General features: G+C 39.5%; 1 protein-coding gene and 1 long non-coding RNA gene across 30 annotated transcripts in view; one reads left to right on the forward strand and one right to left on the reverse strand.

The window, feature by feature from the left end:
- NRXN3 (neurexin 3) overlaps window positions 1–22,439 on the forward strand; it is a 1,012,648-nt gene that overhangs the window by 811,429 nt on the left and 178,780 nt on the right. The gene's annotated exons all lie outside the window — the stretch shown is intronic.
- On the reverse strand, window positions 3,335–6,362 carry LOC106044539 (uncharacterized). Its single transcript, XR_001212329.3, has 3 exons — window positions 6,262–6,362; window positions 4,033–4,226; window positions 3,335–3,776 (listed from the first exon to the last, which is right to left on the reverse strand). It is a non-coding gene; the product is annotated as an uncharacterized lncRNA (long non-coding RNA).

Consider the following 22,439-nt stretch of genomic DNA (forward strand, 5'->3'; position numbering starts at 1 on the left):
TGTAAGAAAGATAGAGAGATGCTTTTAGAAAGGGGTATGTAGTGACAGGACAAGGATAATGGCTTTAAACTGGAAGAGGGTATATTTAGATTAGACAGTAGGAAAAAATTCTTCCTGTGAGGGTGGTGAGGCACTGGCACAGGCTGCCCAGAGAAGCTGTGGATGCCCCATCCCTGGAGGTGTTCAAGGCCAGGCTGGATGGGGCTTTGGGTAACCTGGTCTAGTGGGAGGCATCCCAGCCCATGGCAGGGAGGTTGGAACTGGGTGATTGTTAAGGTCTCTTCCAACACAAATCCTATGTTTCTAAGAACTGGAATAGCAGGTCAGGACTCAAGTGCATTAACAGAGCCTAGTAGCAGGACCAAGTAGGGATTATTACAATGCAGCACCCGAATCCTTAGGTTGAAGCAATAGTGGGGTTGCAATAAATAAGGCATGGTAAGTTGAGAAAAGCTATACGAGTGATGTTGAAGGGCCAGACGGAGCTGAAAACTAAAGGATACTGCCAAGTTGCACCATATACCTGCAGTTTTGCCACAGCACTCGTGCACTGTTTGTCTGTAGCCAACACTATCTATATTTTGTTTATACAAATCTTTTCACCTGCAAAAAAATCACTCCTCTCTATCCTTTTAAAAAGCGGAAGAGGTAGGTGAAAATTGTTTTGGAAGAGAATACAGTACTTAGTGACAACAGTACAGCAGTCTGGATTCTCCACCTCAACATCAGTCTCAAATTGCTGACTTCCCTGCACTTGCTCTCCTTTGAACTTCACTTTGCCCATAAACCATTCTCGTGATGGCTGTGAGTGTGTGTTGCATAGCTCTCATGAAACTATTATACTGACTGATCGTGTTTGTGGAGAGACAGCTGCTCTGTTTATGATGGGGGTTGAGAGATGAAAGGATTAACCAGGATACATCATTGCAGCGCTGTGTACTGTAAGTAATGTCAGCCAAAAGTCTGTGAAGGTATCATAAAGATGCAGTCAATTCCCTGGAAAAACTGATGGATGTCCAAATACTGCTTACTGTCATTACATAGTTACTTGTACTCTGAGTTTTTAAGCATCTAATTTACCTTTGCCTGCTGTGGCATATTACCAGCACTGTTACAGGAGAAGCAGGCCTGTTAGGGGAGGCCAGCAACTCAGAAATTAGTTCCTTATCATTCTCATTGCTTAGAGTGCAAAAGCAAACTTGGATTGAATTTTAGACAAAAACAAAACCACTTGCATCTTTGAAATCATAAGAGAAATAACTGTAATATCCTTGCTTTCTGTCTCTAAAATTAAAACTCCACTGAAGTTACAAATTCATCCAGTCTCCTCTCTCAAAATCCATTTTGAGTGTAACCACCAAGAAGGGAAAAGAATTGGTAGGGTGACCAAAAGGTTGTACAAGGAAAGAAAGCATTGCAATTAAAGAAAAGGAAAACACAGATACTGCTAAAGAGTAGAAACTTGTTAGTGAGATTCAGCAAATTGGGGAATGTAAAAGCCTTAATGCTACAGTGGTTTCCCTTGTGTTTGTGCTATAGATTTGGGATTTTTGCCACTTCCCTTTGTATTGCTGATGATATGAATACAATAAACCAAAACAGGACAAAACATTAGAAAATGAACTAAATAATTAAGATGTTCTAGATTTTTATTATCTCTTTCACCTGAGGAGTATCAAGTGCTTCATAAACAAAGTACTTCATAAGCATCATACCTTCCCTGAGGAACAGATATCCTGTCTTAATAATGGAGAAGCTAAGGTGCTAGGAGCAGTTAGACAATCCTGCAGTGAGAGAGAGGAAGATTAAATAAACGTCTATAACATTTTTCATACCTGATTGTTCACAATAATACGCAAGTAAAATTTTAAGTAAAACATGCTGCTGTCACGAGTTACCTCGTTTCTGGTTTTCTTGTCATTTGATTTAGTTTGCCGTATAAGATGTAAACATCTCTCTCTCTCTCTCTCTCTCTCTCTCTCTCTCTCTCTCTCTCTCTCTCTGCTCTCCCAGATTCTTTTTATGTGAGAAACATTGTTAAATACTGATCAGATAGTACTGGCCTAAATCCACTTAATGAAGGAATTGAAAGTAAATGCATGGGTTTTATCCCATAAAAACTGATATTTTACCAATCTGTGCCTTGCCTAGTGTTACACATCAAAACACTGTTACCTTACCTTATAGAGCAGGAAAGGAAAATGTAAAAAGACTTGGTTCTTATGACAGAGCATAGACTTCTCATTGCTAAAGAAATAGGCTGGTTTCCCACACACACCCTTTTATTTCAACAAAAAGAATGACTTCAGAAGAAGGAGGTAAGCAAAGTCTTCAGAGTTAAATGTTAATGCTAAAGATTGACTTCAGACATTCCTGTTCTTCAGTTCCAATATGTAAAGTTGGCATGAAGGCCTTTCTGTTCATGAGAGAAAATGAGAATGGGCCTTAACCTCTCATAAGATTAGCAGGCTTCCCTAAATGAACATAACAATGGAAAGATGAATATTTTCTGGCAGAAACTGCATGCTTTCTGTGCTCTTTTCTGTTTTGTCTCTGGGTCAGAGTGAGCCTCTCATTGCATTGCATCAGATTGAGACTAGGTCATCCAATTCTGTTATACAGCCTACACCAACCCAGCCAGTTTGAGGAGATTGCCTTTCATTGATTGCATGTTTAGCATGCCACTTAGGAAGAATGGAATGCTTTTTTGTTGTCTTCACTGCAAGGATTTGCCATAGTGGGCTGTTCCTTCACTTGTTCACTTACTCATCTATTCTCATAAGTGAGTTTGATTCTGCGAGAGCAGAACAGTCCGAGGTCAGAACAGTTAGTTTAGTGTGTGATGCTGCACTTGCTTCTTGTAACTGTATTTGATTGTTTTCCAGAGCAGTGAAGGAACTATTTTTTTTCCCTCTATTTTCTGCTCTAGAGAAGTATCTGTGTCAGTCAGCTGGCATGTCTGAACATCCTCAAAGTTCTGATTTTGCAAAGCCACAATTATGATGGCAAGTCTTTTTAGGATTTTATTTGCTGAACAGTCTGTGAGGAACTTTAAAATTACAAATGGTCGAAACTGTAAGTGCAAATGTCTGAATTCCATAGCAGCGGTTCTTTAATAAACTGAAGCAATAGCTCCCAGTTCAACTCAGTGTGCATGGAAAACAGCAGCCTTGTTTTGCATTTGGTCAGATTACTCAAAATTCGTTCCAGAATCTGTGATGGTAGGCTCGTGTTGCATCAAATTCTGTATTGGGTGCACAGTGTGTCCTTCCCTTGATTCTACAGGATAACTTATATGGTATTTGCTCTTCTTCTGAACTCAGCAGTTGCTGTGTTCTATCCAAGAAATAGCACTATTACAAGACTCAATTAAGTGCTTTGAGTTCTCAACTAATATTAAATATATATGCACAATCAAAGCCACATCCTCAAATTAAATGTACAATGTTGAAGTGTTTTTTCTTAAGAAATTGTGAATAATTCCACCAGTACAATTTACTGCAGTCTTCTATTTTTTTCCTCTTTCTGTATTCATCCCAGAATTTCTTTGCTGCTTTTACATAAGGGAAGTATAACACTTAACTGAGATCAACCCATGGTTCACAAGAGACCCAAAAGGCACCCTCTTCACTTACTCATCAAATCTCATTTATTTTGTGGAAATTATTTTTGAGCAACATGCAAATGCTAAATTGAACGCACTTCTTCTTCTGACTCTGAGAGACCATCTTTTGGCTTGTGTTTAATTGCAGGTTTTTGTCTTTCTCATGTGACATCTGTCAAGTAGAGCACAAGGGGAAAAATGCTATTGCAAATCTTACTCAAGCTCTGCCCCTCAAGACTTGTAAGCATCTGTGCTTCCTCTGCTTTTTCTTGTTTAGAATGGTATATGAACTTAGAACTTGTTAGGCGCAAATGCCAGAACTCTGTATAAATAAGAAGCCTTTTTAAGGCTTCCAAGTAAATAAGTTTCTGATAATTTGAAAGGCTAACAAAGGTTTAAGAAATAAAAACAGTTAAAAATTACTTAACCTTCAGTTTACTTGGAAGGCTTGATTTCACATTTCAGCCTGTCATCTTTAACCTTTTCTTACAACTTTAACAGCATTTATTTCCTTTAGGCACTGAAGACCCATTCAGCTGAAGATCCCAATAACAATATTGAAGATTCACGTAGGGTCAGGATTTCACCATTTGGCCCAACTGACATCATATTCAGAACCTGTCTGATATACAAGAAGAGTAAAATCCGGGTCATTGTCTTGGAGCTACCTCTTCCCTGAATTACTGATTTCAGTACCAGTTTTGTCAGTCAATTCAGTAGGTACATCGTAGAAAAACCTGTGCGTTTAGTAGATTTTATTCCTCTTCAGCAGAGCTGTACCAGATACTCCTGCTGGTGAATCTGGTTCATGGGGGGAAAGACCTATACTACTCATACTTTCATTTATTCGTTGTGTGAAAAACTGGCTGAATCACAAGCTCATTGGCTGCAATGAGTGTGTGCAATCTGCTCTTTCCAAATCTTAGGCTCAGTTGGACAGAGGCCTGAGCAACCTTCCCTGCTTTGGGCTGGGTTAGAAACATCCAGATTCCCTTACGACCTAAATTTGTCTACAGTTCTGTGTGACACTTTCATTTTATTGAGTCTTTCTCACTACAGTGAAAATTTAAGAAGTAGGTAATTCATTACAGATGACAAATTAATGTCTCATCACCTACCACAAGTCTGCTGGAATCATGCCTTGGAGATTTGAATAACATTTCTGTACAATGGAACATGATTCTGAGTATTTGTATTGTGTTCTATTAGTGTTTTAAGGAATTCTTATTCTATTTGGCTTTCTTCATAGTGTGATATATGACAGAGGGAAATGATGTCCAAATTCTGTGACAAACAGGTGTAGGTGCTTCTTAAATGTGACAAATAGATTGGAATTTGGAATGAATGGAGTGAAACCGCAGCAGAGGGAAGATTATTATTCAAATAATTTAAATTCAATAATTTAAAAGCTGTGTTTGAGGCTAGGCCCAAGTTCCTTCCCTCTTCAATACCATACAGCTAATACCATGGCTGGTAGAAGAAACTATATATGGTATATGTATACTTCTATGTGTATATACTTCTATATGTATATACTTCTATGGTATAGAAGAAACTATATAAACCAAAAGGAAATCCCAGGAAATGAAAGGGTGAGAACCGTGCAGAGGAAAGATGGATGGTATGTTAAAAGTCAAGTGTGAGCAATCTGGAATACATTTTATCAAAAATTGCTTTTTAAATGCTGCTTTCTCTTGCTACAGGAGACATTATTGAACATACACACACACAAAAAAAGCCCAATGCAATTCAATTTGAATTTATCACTCTATTATTTTAATATATTTACTCAGGGTTAACAACTCATTAAGCACCAAATTGCTCACTCTTAATGAGTCCCTGATGGTAAAAATGGGCTGCCTAAAACTGTACAGTAAAATAACAACAATGTCATGGCAGAAGGCTGTAATAAAAAGCAAGTAAATGCTCTTGAATATTTGGTGTGTTAATGACAGACTGGTTTACAGAACAAGTGGTTCCATTAGCATAGGTAAGTTGGTATGTTGGCTATAAGGCTATTTTTTTTTCAGGAAAGATAATTTGAATTTGGCTTTTAAAGTAGATTGAGGGGCCAACTACTACATGTATACAATTTCTTAGGCTTTTTTTCTAATTAGTCATAGTAAATGAAAATAATAATAAAGCCAAGGAATCTGTTCTCTGAAACCCTCTTCTATATGGTCTTTTATGATCCTTTTGAATAAACTAAGATTTACAGATAACAATGTTTCTCCCAATCTTCTGTCACTAATACTGTAGTGCCTATAAGACATACTGAAGCAGTAAAGCCAAATTATGCTGGTATCTAACTAAAACACAATAGAACATAGTCCCTAGCCCTGACAACTTGCCAATGCCAAATCTGATAAATTTATTAAATAGGAGAAGGAAGGAGTAGCTGAACCAATTGTGTGGTTAAGTACACAGCTGAACAGCTTGTAAGTTCTTAAATAGTTAAATACTGAATTAATAAAGGATCACCATGATAAAAACACACCTACAGAAACTTGTTGTTATGGCAAACACTAATGTTTGCTGTCCCATCAACTTGCTCCTCCAGTTGTCTTCTAAAAAATATTCTTTCCTGTTTTATTTTTAAACAACTGTATCCATATATTCAAGAAGTGATAATGGGCCTGTGTAAGATGTCTTTCTACCTCCTGTTGGTAGTCCCATGCTGCAGACAGGTTGCATTTGCTCAACTTTCTGGTGCTTGCTGCCAAGATGATGGGGATGTCACAGTGACCTGGATGATGGAACAGAGCGCACGCTCAGCAGGTTTGCTGATGACACGAAGTGGGGAGGAGTGGCTAATACCCCAGGGGGCTGTGCTACCATTCAGATGGACGTTGACAGGCTGGAGAGATGAGCTGAGAGGAACTTCATGAAGTTCAACAAAGGCAAGTGCAGGGTCCTGCACCTAGGGAGGAATAACCCCAAGCACCGGTACAGGCTGGGGGCTGACCTGCTGGAGAGCAGCTCTGCAGAGAGGGGCCTGGGAGTCCTGGTGAGCAGAAGGCTGACCATGAGTCAGCAATGTGCCCGTGTGGCCAAGAAGGCAAAAGGTATCCTGGGGTGCATTCAGAAGAGTGTTGCCAGCAGGTCAAGGGAGGCGATCCTCCCCGTCTGCTCAGCCCTGGTGAGGCCTCACCTGGAGTATTGTGTCCAGTTCTGGGCTCTCCAGTGCAAGAGGGACTGGATCGTGTCCAGAGGAGGGCTACTAGTGGAGGGTCTAGAACACAAGTCTTATGAGGAGCGGCTGAGGGAAGTGGGGTTGTTTAGTCTGGAGAAGAGGAGATTCAGGGGAGACCTTACTGCTCTCTACAACTACCTGAAACAAAGAGGTGGGGAGCTGGGGGTCGGCCTCTTCTCGCAGATAACTAGTGATAGGACACAAGGGAATGGCCTCAAGTTGTACCAGGGGAGGTTTAGGTTAGAAATTAGGAGACATTTCTTCTCAGAAAGAGTAGTCAGGCATCAGAACAGGTTGCCCAGGGAAGTGGTGGTGTCACCGTCCCTGGGGGTGTGTAAGGAAAGGTTGGACTTCTCGCTTAAGTACATGGTCTAGTGGGTGATATTGGTGGTAGGGAGGTGGTTGGACCAGATGATCTTGGAGGTCTTTTCCAACCTTTATGATTCTATGATACTAAGATGGTGAAGGGACTGGAGCACCTGTCGTACAAGGACAGGCTGAGAGAGCTGGGCCTGTTTAGCCTGGAAAAGAGAAGACTGAGGGGAGACCTCACCAATGTGTATAAATACCTAAGGGGGAGGCATTTAGAGGATGGACCCAGTCTCTTTTCAGTTGTGCCCAGCGATAGGATGAGAGGCAATGGGCGCAAACTGAAGCACAGGAGGTTCCATCTGAATATAAGAGGGCTTTTTTTTTTTACTGTGAGGGTGACACAGCGCTGGCACAGGTTACCCAGAGAGGCTGTGGAGTCTCCTTTTCTGGAAATACTCAAACCCTGCCTGGATGCCATCCTGCACAACGTGCTCTGGGTGATCCTGTTCGGCAGGGAGGTTGGACTAGATGATCTTCAGAGGTCCCTTCCAACCTCGGCCGTTTTGTGATTCTGTGATGTCTCTCAGTGGCCAATGCTCATCCACAGGTCAGATACTTGGCGTTTATGTTGTCATAACCAGGCAGGTTGTTGCTGTTAATGTGTATGCCAATGGTGTGACCCCTTCCTCATCTGTCCCTTTTTCACATCTCTGCCCAATCTGCACCTCAGCTAATTTTATACTCTGTATGTGGACATGAGACAAGTGCTCCTGAAGTTAGGTACTATAGGAGAGCTACAGTCTTGGGGGGAAACTGGCTACTTGTTGCATGTTGCTTCTCATATCTTCTGACTGGTATCAATTCTTTTATCATTTGAATGAAAGTGCCCATTTGGTACCAGTAGTTGGGTTGATCATTTAACATGGTGGAAGTAGACTCCTAAAAACAGCTAATCTATATCACCTTACCTAGCTAGCTGTGTGAGGCAGGCAAAACTGTAACATAATCAAAAATTTCCTGAATGCAAAGTAGAAGAGATGCCTAGCTTTGCAGAGTGTCCTATGATTGCTATTCACAGTACTTACAGCAAACTCGATGCCTTGTTTTATTGATACCTCATCTCTGTGCCCAACAATTAAGCATGAACAAGAAGTCCTACTTCTACAGTATTTTTCTTATGAGAAGAGTCCACAATATGATAACCACCTCCTGTTGTGCAAAAGCTGACTTCCTAAATCCTTGTTATAAAAAATTTAGCTCTGACTCTGTGCCAAGCAGAGAGACTATTGCCTGCAAAACTAAAGATAAACCTCATATACTGCTCGGAAAGAACTGGCAATGACAGAAGAATGCTCAGCTGACAGGCAGGTGTGTGTGGTTTTATTTCTTGGCTGTTTTTTTGCCTCCCTTCAAAGTAGCACATAGGTTTCTCACTGTGTTTGCAATGGAAGACAGAGAATTGCTGTGTGATCAGGTTATTTGTTTGTGATGGGTAACTATTGCCTTGGGAACTTTTTTCTTGTCTTCATGAAATAAGTGAAAGTCTTTGTTCCCCAACCTCTCTCTCTTTACCCCCTTCTCAAAAGGGCTCTCTTGACTCCTACAACTGCTAATGTAGCACTCACTTTGTGTAGAAGGAGTTATTGGTCTAATGTAATATGAGTTTCCTGGCACATAATCAGTATAAAAATCTTAGAGGAGGAAAGAGAAAAATGTGGCTTAATTTTTTTAGGTTGTCTTCTTAGTATATTGATTGTTTTGCAGCATTAGCATCCTCCACAGAGGGGAAGGTCAATGCTATTATAATTCCCACTGCTCTCACCCACTCTTTAAAACAAAATTGAATCCTGAGTATTATTGAAATAAGAAAAACATATGCGTGCAATTATTTTTTTTTCACTTTTTAAGTTACACTGAACAATGGACAGCTGGCATATCAGCCATCAAACAGAAAATTAACTGTACTAATAGCAGTGCAGATTCAATGCTGATTTAATTCTTCAGAACTTAATCATTTCCAACACGATGGATGGTTATTTAATAAGAAGGATTCATGGGTTCTGGAAACCATGCTGCAAGCTAACAAATCAAATCTGATGCCTTCACCTCCTTACTGAATCACTGTTTCGGCACTGCAGAATGGCTGGACAGCTTCATCACTCAGTACAGCCAGGAAGTGGGGGATTACAGTAGGAATCGAAATCTTCAAGCTGCTGTGTGTATGTGAATGTGCAATTCTGAATTAAACTTATGCACAAATAATTGATGCAGTAATAGGCAAAATAATAGCAGAAATCAAACACTATGATTTTTACTTACATATTAATTTTTATATATTTATTATGAGAAATTAGTACAAAAAGTTAATTGGTAATTTTGTATGTTCACAGATCATTATCAAATGCCTTTTTAATAGACAAAATTAACTGAAAAGTTTATGGAGTTTCCTTTAACGTTTCATTATCTTTATGATTATATATTTTTGCTTAGTATTTTAGCCGAATTTAATGAGTGACAGCTGTGTAAAGAATAGTGATGATCCCTTGTCATTTGGTTAGTGGTTATCACAGGAGTGATCTCTGGAAAGTTCTTGTATTCCTCACTTTCTGTACCTGATAGGGTTGCTTTCAGGTGGTCCATGAGACAGTCACCGTTGGATTTTATTTTGGTTGTTGTTGAAAGTAGCAAAAACAAGGGGAAGTGATTATTGCACACTTCACTGATTCTGTAAGATGGACATATCTGCCCACTGGCAACTGAACTAAAATCCACCTACTGGTTTCATGCAGTCCACTGAACATCTGATAGATAGCAGTCACTTTCAGCCTCTCTTTATCTAGACAGAATTGGAACGGGTAACCCAGAGGCTAGGAGTTGCAATACTTTTCCTTATAGGCATCTAATATTTTGTTCTCTTCAGATATTTCACTCCTATAAAGTATTCTTTGTTGGAAGATCTTATACGAATAAATCTGTTTCATTCTGTAGAAGATTCTACATGGTTTAACTTTCTCTGTATCCTACAGTTAAGATAAAGAGAAGATGCCAGAGGCATTTTTACTAAGGTAGCAAAATATGTGTTACGTTATGGTATTTTTCAGTACCTGGAGTACACTCATTAGGAAGGGCCATCAGAGTGGTGATAAATGGCTTACATTAGTTTCTGTGTATCCAAATTATTCCTCTGGGAGACTCGGTCTTTGTTCCTTCCTGTTCAGAGGAACAAAGAAAGCAGTCAATTTGTTTCCGGTTAAAATTCCATTGGAAGTGTAAGATGCTGTTACTGGGTAAAATGTGGTCTTTATATATTCTTTCACACTTGGGTCATTTACTACTGTTGAGGAATGTTGAAGTGCCTGTGAGAGATACAGGTATAGATGCTATAGCTGTGTATCTTCTGTAAAGTCTGCATTATATTGTCTTGCCTCTAGTTCATCATAGTTTAAAAACTTGACACCTGACAAAGATAACTTGAATTTCCCTGTACATTATTTCACTTTGAGTGTAGTCAGTGTTCTTCCAATGTTAGTTTCCTGAAACTTTTTGCAGTGCTCTCTCTTAACTCTCAGATGCTGTGAACTCGTAGGAACAGCAAATAATCATGCTCAAGAAATAATCATTTCACAATTGTAATGATCTTAAAGGAATCAAATTTTGGCAAATACAATTGCTGCTAATCTTCAGAGATACATATCTGGTCTGAGGAAGGAGGAGACTAAAGGGCATGACTTGCAAGGTCAAAACCACATTTTTCGTATGTGTGGTCAAAGCTGATGAGAATATAAAGATAACATCTTCATAAGTAAATAAATATCTGTTTGTTTATCAGTGTTTGAGGCATATCAAGGGTGGGGGAAGGAGTGCACCAGTTCTAGGTGAAGTGATAGGCTAATATTTGAAGGTCTTGTTTTCAGTATTTTTTTAGTGTCGGGGGAGAATTTAGAATGATGAGTTATTTTGAAAGAGTTCAATCCAAATAAGTTAGCCATTTTTGAGAGCAAAGCTGAGGGAAAATAGTTGTATGTTTGGATTCCTTCTGCAAGCAAAGGCCACGTGTGGCATCTGTCTAGAAGCTAGTGTATGTGAAAAGTATCTGAACTTTCAGTCCCTGTGCACGTGGTTGAAAGGCTGTGGTTCAAAGGGTGTACCTCCTTTAAGGCAAAGTGAAGCTGGTAAAGAATACAACGGGTAGAATCTGAAAAGAAGAAAATGTTTAGAAAACGTGACTAGACGTTACTATGTAGAAACAGCTTAGTGGTTTTGCTTTGCAAAGCAGTAGGGCAAAAATTTGGTCACTATATCGTGCACTGTGTTTGATAATGGTCAGGGTCTGAGATTCAGCATTCAGTGTTACTTTGATTCCTCTCTATGCTTAGGAAATGTATGAATGTTGCTCACATCTCTAGCAGGTACGGTTAAGGGATTCCGGTGTACTTCTAGTTTGGAGATCTGAAAAGAAAAATTTGGACTTGTCTCCTTTTTGGGAATTCTTCCTTCTCCCTTAATATTTTGGTTTTCTTTCTAGCCATAGAAAAAGAGCATAATAAGAGAAAATAGGTAATTTAGTAAAGTCTTGTTTGTAAGCAAAGATGAGCAGGCATGGTATCAACGTTTTAGAGTTGTGATCTAAATTGGAAGGTATATGGGAAGTTTCAAAAGATAATCAGTTGACCCCTCAAGCAGGACTTGGATGCAGAATGCAAAAAGACAAACTACATTCCTCCTATTTCAGTGTAAATCAGGAGGCAAATTATTAGTAAGAAGGCTATATGTCATGGAACCATCTTCCTGTTCCCGGGACTCACCTGTTCTGTGTCTCTGTTAGTAGTCTTCCCTCTCTGCAACACTGCCAAGAACCTGTTTAACAAGCCGAGAAATTCCTGTTCTGTAGTGGAAAAAACCCTACGCAAACCAAGCACATGAATCGTCTAAAGTGTACGGGAAAACTGATAGATTTACTATTGCTGATGCATGCTAACAAAAAAGACAAGGGAGGAAAGGAAGAGAGAAGGGTGTCCAGTTGTGAAGAAGAGCTAGAGTCCAATTTTTCATATCCTACTTCTCTCTTAAGTCCTAGAGTTGTGGCTGAGGGAGGGAACCATATCAATCAATTAGAAACAGATGCATCTAATGTTGCTATGAAAGAAGTTTATATATGCAGGTAAAATGATTTCTGTAACAAAGAGCGACAAGCTCTTCTGGCTACTGTATTACCCCTTACAGAATTCAATTGAGGTCACTTTCTCCCTTCCAAGATAGTTTTTAATGGTTCATTTAAGACTACAAAAGTTGTATCTGTCTGGGCTAGTGACACAATATCTTTTTCTCGTACAGGCAGTGAGTTGGCTCCCATGTTTGTGGTACATCTATTAACCTATCTGGAAACTAGCAGTAATGATGTATTTACCCTTGATAAAGGATATCCTTGGGTGGCAGTGATTATTTAAATAGATATGTTTCTTATTCATTTCAGTGTGAGATTTTTTGTAGGCTGGCTGTTGCAGCACATCCTTTGAACTGTGCGCCAGTCCTCGTAGGTGAAAATAGAGCTTAAACTCCCAGCATACTCATCGTTACACGTCATACATGAGACTTACCAATCTCAGGTAAAACCTCTTGTGTCACTGCTCTTCTTAAGCCTGCCACCGTAATACAGCTCGGCGGGGGCACGACTCGGATCTAACTGCAGTCGGTAGGAAGCACGCATCGCAGTCAGGAGGTCCGCTGGATGACTTCAGTGAGCCGAGGACAGGCAAATATAGAACGGATGTCAGTGACGTATGTCCCAGCAGCGCTGCCAGAGCCCATGATACGACTCCTTTAAGTTCGGCATCCTGGAAGCATGTGTGGAAGCAAATGTGGCCTGGAGGAAGCTTGAGGGAGCAGCTGTTTTGGTTGCTTGCTTCTTCTTTGCTCTGACAACAGCAGTCCCTTTCTGGGCAGCAGTGCCCACACTGGCCTTGTTTTGTCAGGGCTGGTTGTGGTGTGTGTGTGCCTGCTGCTGTGTGCTCTGTGGCAGGTGGGCAACGATGGAAGGGTGCCATGCGGGCACCATGGGGGTTGCTGGCAGGCACTGACGAGAAGGAGAGGATGCCAGCTATGACATCAAACCTCGGAACAAGAGGTGTGCAATAAGAACGTGCTCAGGAGTCCTTGCTGGCAGATCGCAGCAAGCTGATAGAAGAATTGCCTAATTTGGGTAATAAAAATACCCTGAACTCTAAGCTGAAGCTTTGTAACAGTTATATGCTGTATAAGTAGTTAATGAGACTTTCTTTCTTTGAGTCTTGGAAAGTCTCCAAGATCCACTCAAGAGAGAAATTAACAAATGTCTTTTTGTTACCTGAAGCGAAATTGTCTTGCTGAAATGCAGAAACGTACTCTCTCCATCATCACCATCTAATCAACACCAGAGTAGTTTTGGTGGGGGAACGAAAAGAGTGGGAGTACAGGGAAGAAAGACACTGGTAAATTAAGACTAATTGAAGGGGGAGGAAGAAAAGTGGTTTGAAAATTATCCAAGGTTTTTCTAAACAGTGGGTCTTACGGCTGCAGACATCAGGAAAATCTCCATCTATATCATTCTGGAAATCTATTTCTAATGTGGGAAAATGATTAGTGGAAGACTTGCAAGATACTCGAATACATCGTAAACTAAATGAGCCCTAATGCAGAAATGTTTTTGGCTTTGATCTATTCTCTAGGCCAGCCTAGAAATAGGGCACGTATTCATCAGCAGCTGGAGATTTTACTATCAAGTCTTATTTTTTGTGTTTGTTTCATTGATGTAGTGTAGTACCTAAGTTCTACTCCTTTTTATTATGAGGAATCTACTCAAGTTCAGTGGTCAAAGCAAGGATTGTAAGTAAATGTTCCTGAACTGACGATCTTGCCACTATTTTGAAATATGTTCATCCGGGCATTTCACAGCTGCCTTCTCCCCGGCTTTAGTTTCCCCATCTGTAAATATGAACAGCTCTTCAGAAGTGTGGGATAAGTCCAGGTTATTTGAGGCTATGAGATACAAAGCTTTAAAAAAAAAAAAAAAAAAAAGTGAGATGGGGACATTAGATGACTTGGTCTTTCAGAATGGTGGACTACTTACAGTCTACTCATTCCTAATTTCTGAGGTTCTGTTATGACCCTTAAGTTCAGGGCTGTTCATCCCTGCCCCTGGCCTTCATGTCGCTGGCAGTGGTAAAATAAGAATGCAGATTATTTTGATGCTTTAGTTCTGTTTTATGAACCTTCCTTGCTCTCACGTGAAGCAGTCATGTTGAAGGCTAATTAAATATGGGTGAGCATATTTGATCATTCCCATTGTTTCTTGTCAGTCTGTCTGCTAAAATCATGGGTTACACCAACTTGTCAGGCAGGAGGCCAAAAGCCAGAAAGAGACATCAGTAAATTATGTATGAATCCGTGGCAGACAGGCAGAAGGGAAAGGTTAAGGAGGGGACGTTATACTGTTTCAGTGTTACTGGGTTGAATTACTCCAGTGCAACCTTTCTAAGAAGAGGTGACACAGAAACATAACTGTTTGATGTGTCAGTGAACAATGGGCTAGTAATTAAACACAGGGTTTAGAAATTATAAAATTTGTTTATGGTTTTGAATATATTATCTGGGAAGTTCTCAATTTATTATTTTTTTGTGCTGTAGTTTTCCTTTCTGAATAGTAGGCCTGATATCTCCTTCAAAATACAGTTGGAAGGCTTATGTCATGAATATTTGTAAAGTGCTTTGAGATGTTTGACAAAGGACAATCTGTAAATACAAGGAATTGCTACGCTTCTATTAAACTTTTGTCAGCAAATGCTCCTTTAGTCATTAAACCACAAAATGTACACAGTCGTTCCTGAAACAGCATATTCTTGAAACAGGAATATTTAAGCCAGAAGTTGCACTTAGTGCATAGAAGCAGGGAAGCTCAGAGAATTTGGGAACCACCTGCGGTCAGGGGAGAGGCCAATAAATGTGTAGTTCTGTGGGCCTTACAAAGCACATCCAAAGAAGTTAATAAACAAAAACAGTGAAAGACTAGAGGAAATGACATTTGAGAAAGTTGCCTGTGGGGTCTCAGTGGGCTTCATCCTTGTTTATTTTCCCATTCCAGGGGCTCATAATACCAGTCTAAATAGTCACAAGTTCTGTTCTTTTTGAATTCAATGGCAACTTTGCCACTAGCTACAGCGATACAGAATGATACAAAGCCCCAGTTAAGGATGGAAAGTCTGTGGTTCTTCGTGTGTTTCTGATTGCCAGTTCTTCTTTCCAGCTTGCATGATATGGTTAATGCACCAAACTCCAGCGTCTGGCTGTGCATGGAGGAGAGAATGTATGCAGTACGTTCAGAAAATTGTCATTGCTCAAGTTATCCTTTTTTTTGACTGCTTTCCTAAATAGTTATTCATGTTAGCCAGGGGCTGAGAAGACGATGAGAAAGGTAACTTAACCTAAAATCTAGTGATCAGTTAGAAACAGGCATTCCCAGGGGAGGGATAACTAATTGCAGTTTTCTTGCACGTTCCTCAGAATGGAATGGTCTACAAGTGATGAAATAGGAACAATTACTAGAATTACCACCATGAAATGATTCGGTTGTTCCCTCACAGGGCTACATTTTCAATAATGCTTGTGTGTGCCTGACCTGTGAGCAAAATATATAATTCTATCTTAACATGCATCCAATACAGTCCATCAACTAAGATATTACAGGCAGTTGCTTTAATTTTTATTTTTGAAAAAGATGTAGTGGTTTGTTCTGGATGCAATGAATATGAACAGATGTTTATACATACTTCCTTATCTCCATGCTTCATTGTCCCTTGTCTTTTTGTATAGTATTTATGAAATCACAAGTTAGCTGTCTTATAACTATATTTAATGGCTTTCTGATATGCTTTGTGAATTGAGTCTCACAAGAGTATACAACTGTCTGTCTTATGTCGCTGAATGAAACCCATTTGAAACTTTCAAATTTTCACCTTTCAGACTTGTTCGTATTTCTTCAGATAGAAGAAATGCAGTGGAGCTGTTTGAAATAAATATTTCACTCAAATGCAAGCCACAGAGAGAAAGTGTGTATACAAGATCCGTCTGTGGAAGGGCAACTGCTCACTTATTTATGAGTGTAAACAGAAAGACCAATTATTAAAGAGACCTTTGAAAAGGTTTGGAGCACAGAGTGGCCATGGGCTTCAGGCCATAGTGTTTCTCAGCCTGAGCATCTTGCCTTCATTAGGGAACTGAATCCTTCCTAGTTATGTCATCCATTTATGTCCAAATCTGCCACAATATTTTGGACAAATCTTAAGCCAATGTATTTGTTGTTTTCTAGTTTCTCTAGAAATGACTCTTTGTGCTTTTGTTCCTCTCTTGCAGCACAAAGTAGTTGTTTGGAGGTTGTGTTTTTTTCCCGATTTGTCTTTTGTTCAGTTCTACTTCCACTTATTTATAAGTGGAAAGGCCACTGCTTCTACTATATGCTGTTCCACAACCTTTCAATAGTAAGATCCTGTATGACTTACAGGGTAATTACATGGAATTTGTTACAGCATTCTCGTCCTTTTCAACTAGCCCTTTTTCTTTAATGCTACAACACATTGTTGCGTGGAAGGCCTTAAGTTTGTATTCTTTGTGTATATTGTGGTAACCTTCTATTGATACTGTTGGCACTTTTATTATTCAGAGGTGGTATATCTTTGATGTAATGGTTTGGTTTCACTTAGTTAGGACAATGTATAAATGATGTATAATTTTGAGCTAGAAGCTGCATGTATCTCAGCTGTTTTTATGTGTGGTATTTTTCTTCCATAGCTCTCTCCCAATTACATTTCATGACATATTCTCACACATTTTGTAATGCCCAGAATCCCGTTTCCTGGGAGTTTTGCTGGGAAAAATGATGAGAATACCTTTGTCTCAGTCTTGGAACGTGTCAGTATTGGTGCAGTTGTGATTAGGTTGCCTATAATTATGCCAACAATATTTTGTCAAAACTGGAACCATTTTGTGGTAAATAGTGCAGGATAAAATGAAGCTGGTCGCTTCTCTGCAACATTGCTTTGTTTTGTGCAGACAAGCCCACAACACTACTGTGTCACGTCTGTCTCTCCTCCAATCTCTTCAGTGTTCTTTTCCTGTGTTATTACAACATTGCATACAAAATTTTCAGTTGCATCACACAACTGCATTGCTGATAATGGTCAGTATTGAATTCCAGGGGTGGTTAGCACTGTTTTCAGCAGTCTAATTGCTTCTCCTGTATCCACTAAAATGTTACATTAAACAGCAATAGTAACCAGATTGCATTCGATTTCTATAATAAAATGGTGGGATTTTAGTATTAAAATCTCTAGCATTCAGTCATATGGCTGTTTCTCCTTCTGTTTGTTGCATCTGAATCATTTTGTCCAGGGCAAATTCCCAATAAGGACTATGTGATGCGTGAGTGGCTGCAGGTAAGGGAAGGAAGGAAAAAATTGAGGGAGGAGTATAGAATAAGGCTATGGCCAGGGTAAAAGTGATACAGCAATTGTGTATTATATAGACCACATCTCTGCTAATAAGGCACTGTTTGTTAGTAAGGGTCCTAGAGCTGTAAATGAAGTGCGAAGCACCCCATCACGGTGTAAGGACAAGAAGAGGTGATAATTGGTTGGGGAAGGGTTGTGGGCTAAATTGACAGGTACTGGCTTAGGCCAAAGAAAAATGAGGAAACCTAGTTTCCCACTTGGTCTTTTTGACACTACTGTCACAAATAATGATAGGGTCTTGTCTCAAGAGCTAGCCAACACTGAAATTGGTCAGTGTTCTTGTATTTTTCCTTTAGCAACCACCAGGGCACTGCAGCAATTAATTTGACTCCAGCGTATGAAATTCTTTCCTTCCTTTCCTTCTTTCCTTCCTTTTTTTTGTACCACAAAAAATGTTGTTTTTTTTGTTGTTTTTGTTTGTTTTGTTTTGTTTTTAATGGCAAAAATGACCAGAGGTCCTTACTATCTCATCCTATGAAAAGATTCTCTTGGTCAAAGGCATGCAGCATCATATTTGCAGTAAACAAAATCTATCCTTCCTAGAAATGCTATTTCGCTTCTATCTAAGGATGTATTCCTGCCATATATTTGTTGTTGTGTTTTGATGTCTTGGGGTGGGATGAACCAACTGGTCAGGTAAAGAAGGCTATTGTGATAGGATAAAATTATTCCTTGTTATAAAGTGTCATGGAGTCTTTTGAACTCAGAAGAGATAAAGAAATGTGGTGGTTGAAACTGCAGGGGGAAGGGACTGTAGAAGTTTCTAGTCCAACTTCCTAGTCAGAGCAGGATTGACACCAACAGTGGATCCAAAGTTTGGAAACCAAGTGCTTTTTGTCAAATTGGGCACATGGCCATGCTCCTCAACGCGTGCTCCTCAGTGGTTCCTATTCACCTCACATACTCCTGCAAGCAGACTACTCTGGGGACAGGGTTGGAAGTAACATTTACTGCTGCAGTTTTATACTGACTACGTACTGAAAAGTGTATGCTGTGAGTATATGAGCAGTGCAACTCTGAATGCTATTAACTTTGGGTATTATCATCAACTTGTTACTTCATAAATGTGCAAACTTACTGCTATGAAATTGAATTTGTGTATTACTGTAATGTTTAGAAACATCCAGTCCAAAATAACAATACAGATATTTTGAGTATGTACTCACTGCCCACACGATATTGCTGTGTAGCATCAGTCCAAATTTCTCTGAGACAAACTTGGAACCTATCTCGCAAAAGAAGTCAACCTCTGATCAAAATAACATTGCCCTCAGGTTTTCGTTAGTTGTACATTGTATAAGACAGTTGGACTGCTCTCACTACAGCCCAAGGAAGAGATTGAGCCATGAACTTAATTGGAATATTTGTTATCACTATCACATGTTTGTAAACAGAAAATTGACAATTAACTGCATTAATAAGTAGGAAAGCAGGGAGGGAGGAAAAAAAAATGTGCTACACAGTTAAGGACTGAAGGGAGAGAGAAGAATCATAGAGTGTGGAAAACACTCTTGGAAGGAACAGGAATTAACAGATTGTATGGCCTGTTCTGCTCCCTGCATTTCTGATAAGCATCCCTTGAAATACTCAGGAGTTATCAGTGCTCATAGTAGGCTTGACTGGGAACTACATTGGCAACCTGTTTTCATACTCTTCTGAAGAAATTTCAAATATATACTTAAAAAATAAAAAACCCACTACCCAATATATAACTCTTATCTAGCTAGTCTCATCCCATTTTTTTCATGGATTAAGTCATTCATTTATGTAGCATACATTTTGTTACGAATGCTGTTGAAAGGCACACATTGCTGAATAGAAAGTGAGCTGTACACAAGCTTTTAGCAAAGAATCAGCTGTCTTTGCAGCCTGCAGGCTTTTACAATGTAATGAAGTTGTGGCAAAGGTAAGAAAAATGCAGATGTTTGCTGGAAATATGGCAGCATTAAAGAAGAGTGTTGGAAAGAGGGAAGGGGATTGTATGACACAGTTTATTTCCTGAGGTTCTAGAGGAAAAACAAACACAGAAGAAAAATGGAAGGAAAAAAAAGTCGTTATACATCTAAGGGGTTTAAACGCTCCTTCTTCATGCTGTTAAAGAGAAATAGCTTTACAGCTGCTTCCTTCCTACTTCTTTGGTTTCCACTCTGTCCTTTGCCTATACAATTAGTATTTCTAAAATCAAAATTGTAGGAGACTTGTTGATGAATAGAACTAGAAATAAAAAGAATTAACTATCATTCTGTGTAACTGTTATGCCAAAAAAGCAAAGAAATAACAGTTATGCCAAGAATGACTTTTCCTGGCAAGTTGCCACCTGCTCTCTTGATATTTGTGATGTAATATAGTAGTAGCTGAAGAGGAAAGGAAAGGAATTTGTCACTCTTTTTGTAAGACAAAAGGCCAAGCCCGAAGTGCTTAATTTCATAGTCCTCTTACCTCTACTGTTGTTGACACTACTCATCACAAGAACATAATTATTTCCATGAATGTGGCCCTTTAGCTGTCTCCCAATGAACTCAGCAGGTAGGCTACTCAGTTCTTGGGTCTTGCAGCTCTGGCTTGTACTTTCTTGTAACTAATCTCCAAGCTGCCAAGTACTCTTATTAAAATTCAGTGAAATGAACCTTGAAGAAGTCTGATTCTGTCTGTGAGGTAGGGACAAATTTGAGTAGCATGACAGCACTGGCGAGCTAGAGGAATGCAGAAGAGGCAAGGAAAATAGTGCAATGAACCCATTTTCGGAAAGGTACTGGTGATCACACCTGGTAGTAACTTCATGCTGTGGATACTTCAGTGGTAGGACTGGAGCAGATGCTGGACAAAGTACTTTAAAGAGACAGTCAGCCACGCAGTTGTGTGACTCCCTGTAGCTTTGTCTAGCAGTTGTTCACATCTATTCATTGCTCAGTTCTTAGGGAGACATCCTAATGGAGTGTAATATTGTTTGTGATTTGCTGTGCTCTCACAGGCCTTGCAAAAGTGTAATAAAACCACCCTGTGCTGTTAGTAGAGAATGTGAACCCTTTAAAAAAGGGAGGAAAGAATAAGACCATTAATTGTAATAAACTATACTATTTTTTTCTTTGTGCTGATGTCAGCTGGGAGGAATAGGACAACTGTCATCCTGTGTTTCTCTGAGCAAAATATAGGAGGTGCAAATAGAGTTGTTGGATCTTTTTTAAAAATATATTTTCACACTACATTATTTTTGGCATGTGATAGATGAGAAAATGAACAGAAAATGAACAGGATCTTAATCTTATGGTACAAAACCAGGTGTCTTCAAAGTGAGTTAAAGATGTACAGAAGCCAATAAAGATAAGAATTAAATATTTAATAGGTTAAGTTTAATACAATCAATCAGAAGGATCAAGGACAGAAGAAAATCCATGCTAGAGACTGATGGCAGGTGATTGTTCACACATCGGAGGCATCTCTTTTTTTTTCCCCTGATTTCCTTGATGACAAAGACATCAGAAAAAATATTTTTCTGCTTTGAAATTCAATTCCTTTGGTCTTTCAGAATTGCATCAGGAAACACCTCCCTCTGTCCTCATACATTAGCAGCAGAGATTACGGGAGGATGGTAAGAGAGGTAGATGTTAGGAAATGGAAATATAGGCTACAAGCATTGCACTGCTGCTTTGTCTGACCTACTTGCCTATGTTGTCATCCAAACGTATTTGTCAAGATAAAAGGATATTACTTTTGGTATGCCATAATTCTGTGCCTGGTAGTAATATCATTGTCTCTCTGAATTTGGTTAAATTAATTTTCTTCTCTCCCTGCCCTGAATTGCGTCATGTTGTGTTGCAGTCCATTGAAAAACTGTCATATATTATCTATGAGATGCCTCCATTTCAGTGATGGACTCCTCTGTGGTAACATGTAAAAATCTGAGGGCTTGGGGAATGAGCAGTGCTATAACACTGCACATGCAGAGAGTGTTTAGGTACTGGATAGGTGAAGTAGAAAACAGCCAAATAATTTCCCGTTTGGTGCAGGGTGGTAAGGTTAAACTCTCATGACAGGAAAAACAATCTTGGCTTTTTGCTAATGTTTTATGCAGTATTCTGTGTGTTCAGAATTTAATGCAGTTTACTGCTGTACAGGATGGGAGACTTCTGATCATTGAGCAGGTCAAGTAATCAGCTAATGACTTGGCTCAACTAGGACTCCTGCCAATAATAATTATTTGTGTTCTTTGTTTTTTGGGGGGTGGATGTCAGAGAAGATAAGGTTATGTATAAGAAACACATAATAAAACAGTGGCAAGTGGTGTTAAAAGAGGAGAAGTGAAACACAGCCAGGAGTATTGTCAAGTATGAGAAGAAATAAATGGGACAGCCTGAGGAACAGTCTTCAAGGTGAAGAACTTTCAGGGACGTGGGTTGTCTTGGTTCCAGAAAGAAAGGAGGGCTTGGCAGCATAACTTTGCAAGAGAATGTGATTAGGATGGGGACCACAAAGATAACCTTGAGAAAAGCATTTTGTATTGCCTTGGAAAAGACCAAAATGTCTACCAGAAAAGCAGAAGAAATAAGGGTTGTATTAACTGAGTAGGAAAGGAGCTTTTAGCAGAATGTGCAAAGAGAAATGGGGGAAGTATTGCCAAATGAGATGCAGAAAGAGTAGAAGAAATACTTCTTTCTGATCCTTACAATCCTGTAAGGGATAGGAAAGGATGTAGGAATAAGTGATGGTGAAAGGAAAGATTTGGAGAGGTTAAGTTGAGGAGCTCCGTTTCAGACATACTACACTTGAGTGGACTGTTCAGAAACCTTTCACC

Source organism: Anser cygnoides, chromosome 5 (assembly GCF_040182565.1).
Source record: "Anser cygnoides isolate HZ-2024a breed goose chromosome 5, Taihu_goose_T2T_genome, whole genome shotgun sequence".
Taxonomy (NCBI): domain Eukaryota; kingdom Metazoa; phylum Chordata; class Aves; order Anseriformes; family Anatidae; genus Anser; species Anser cygnoides.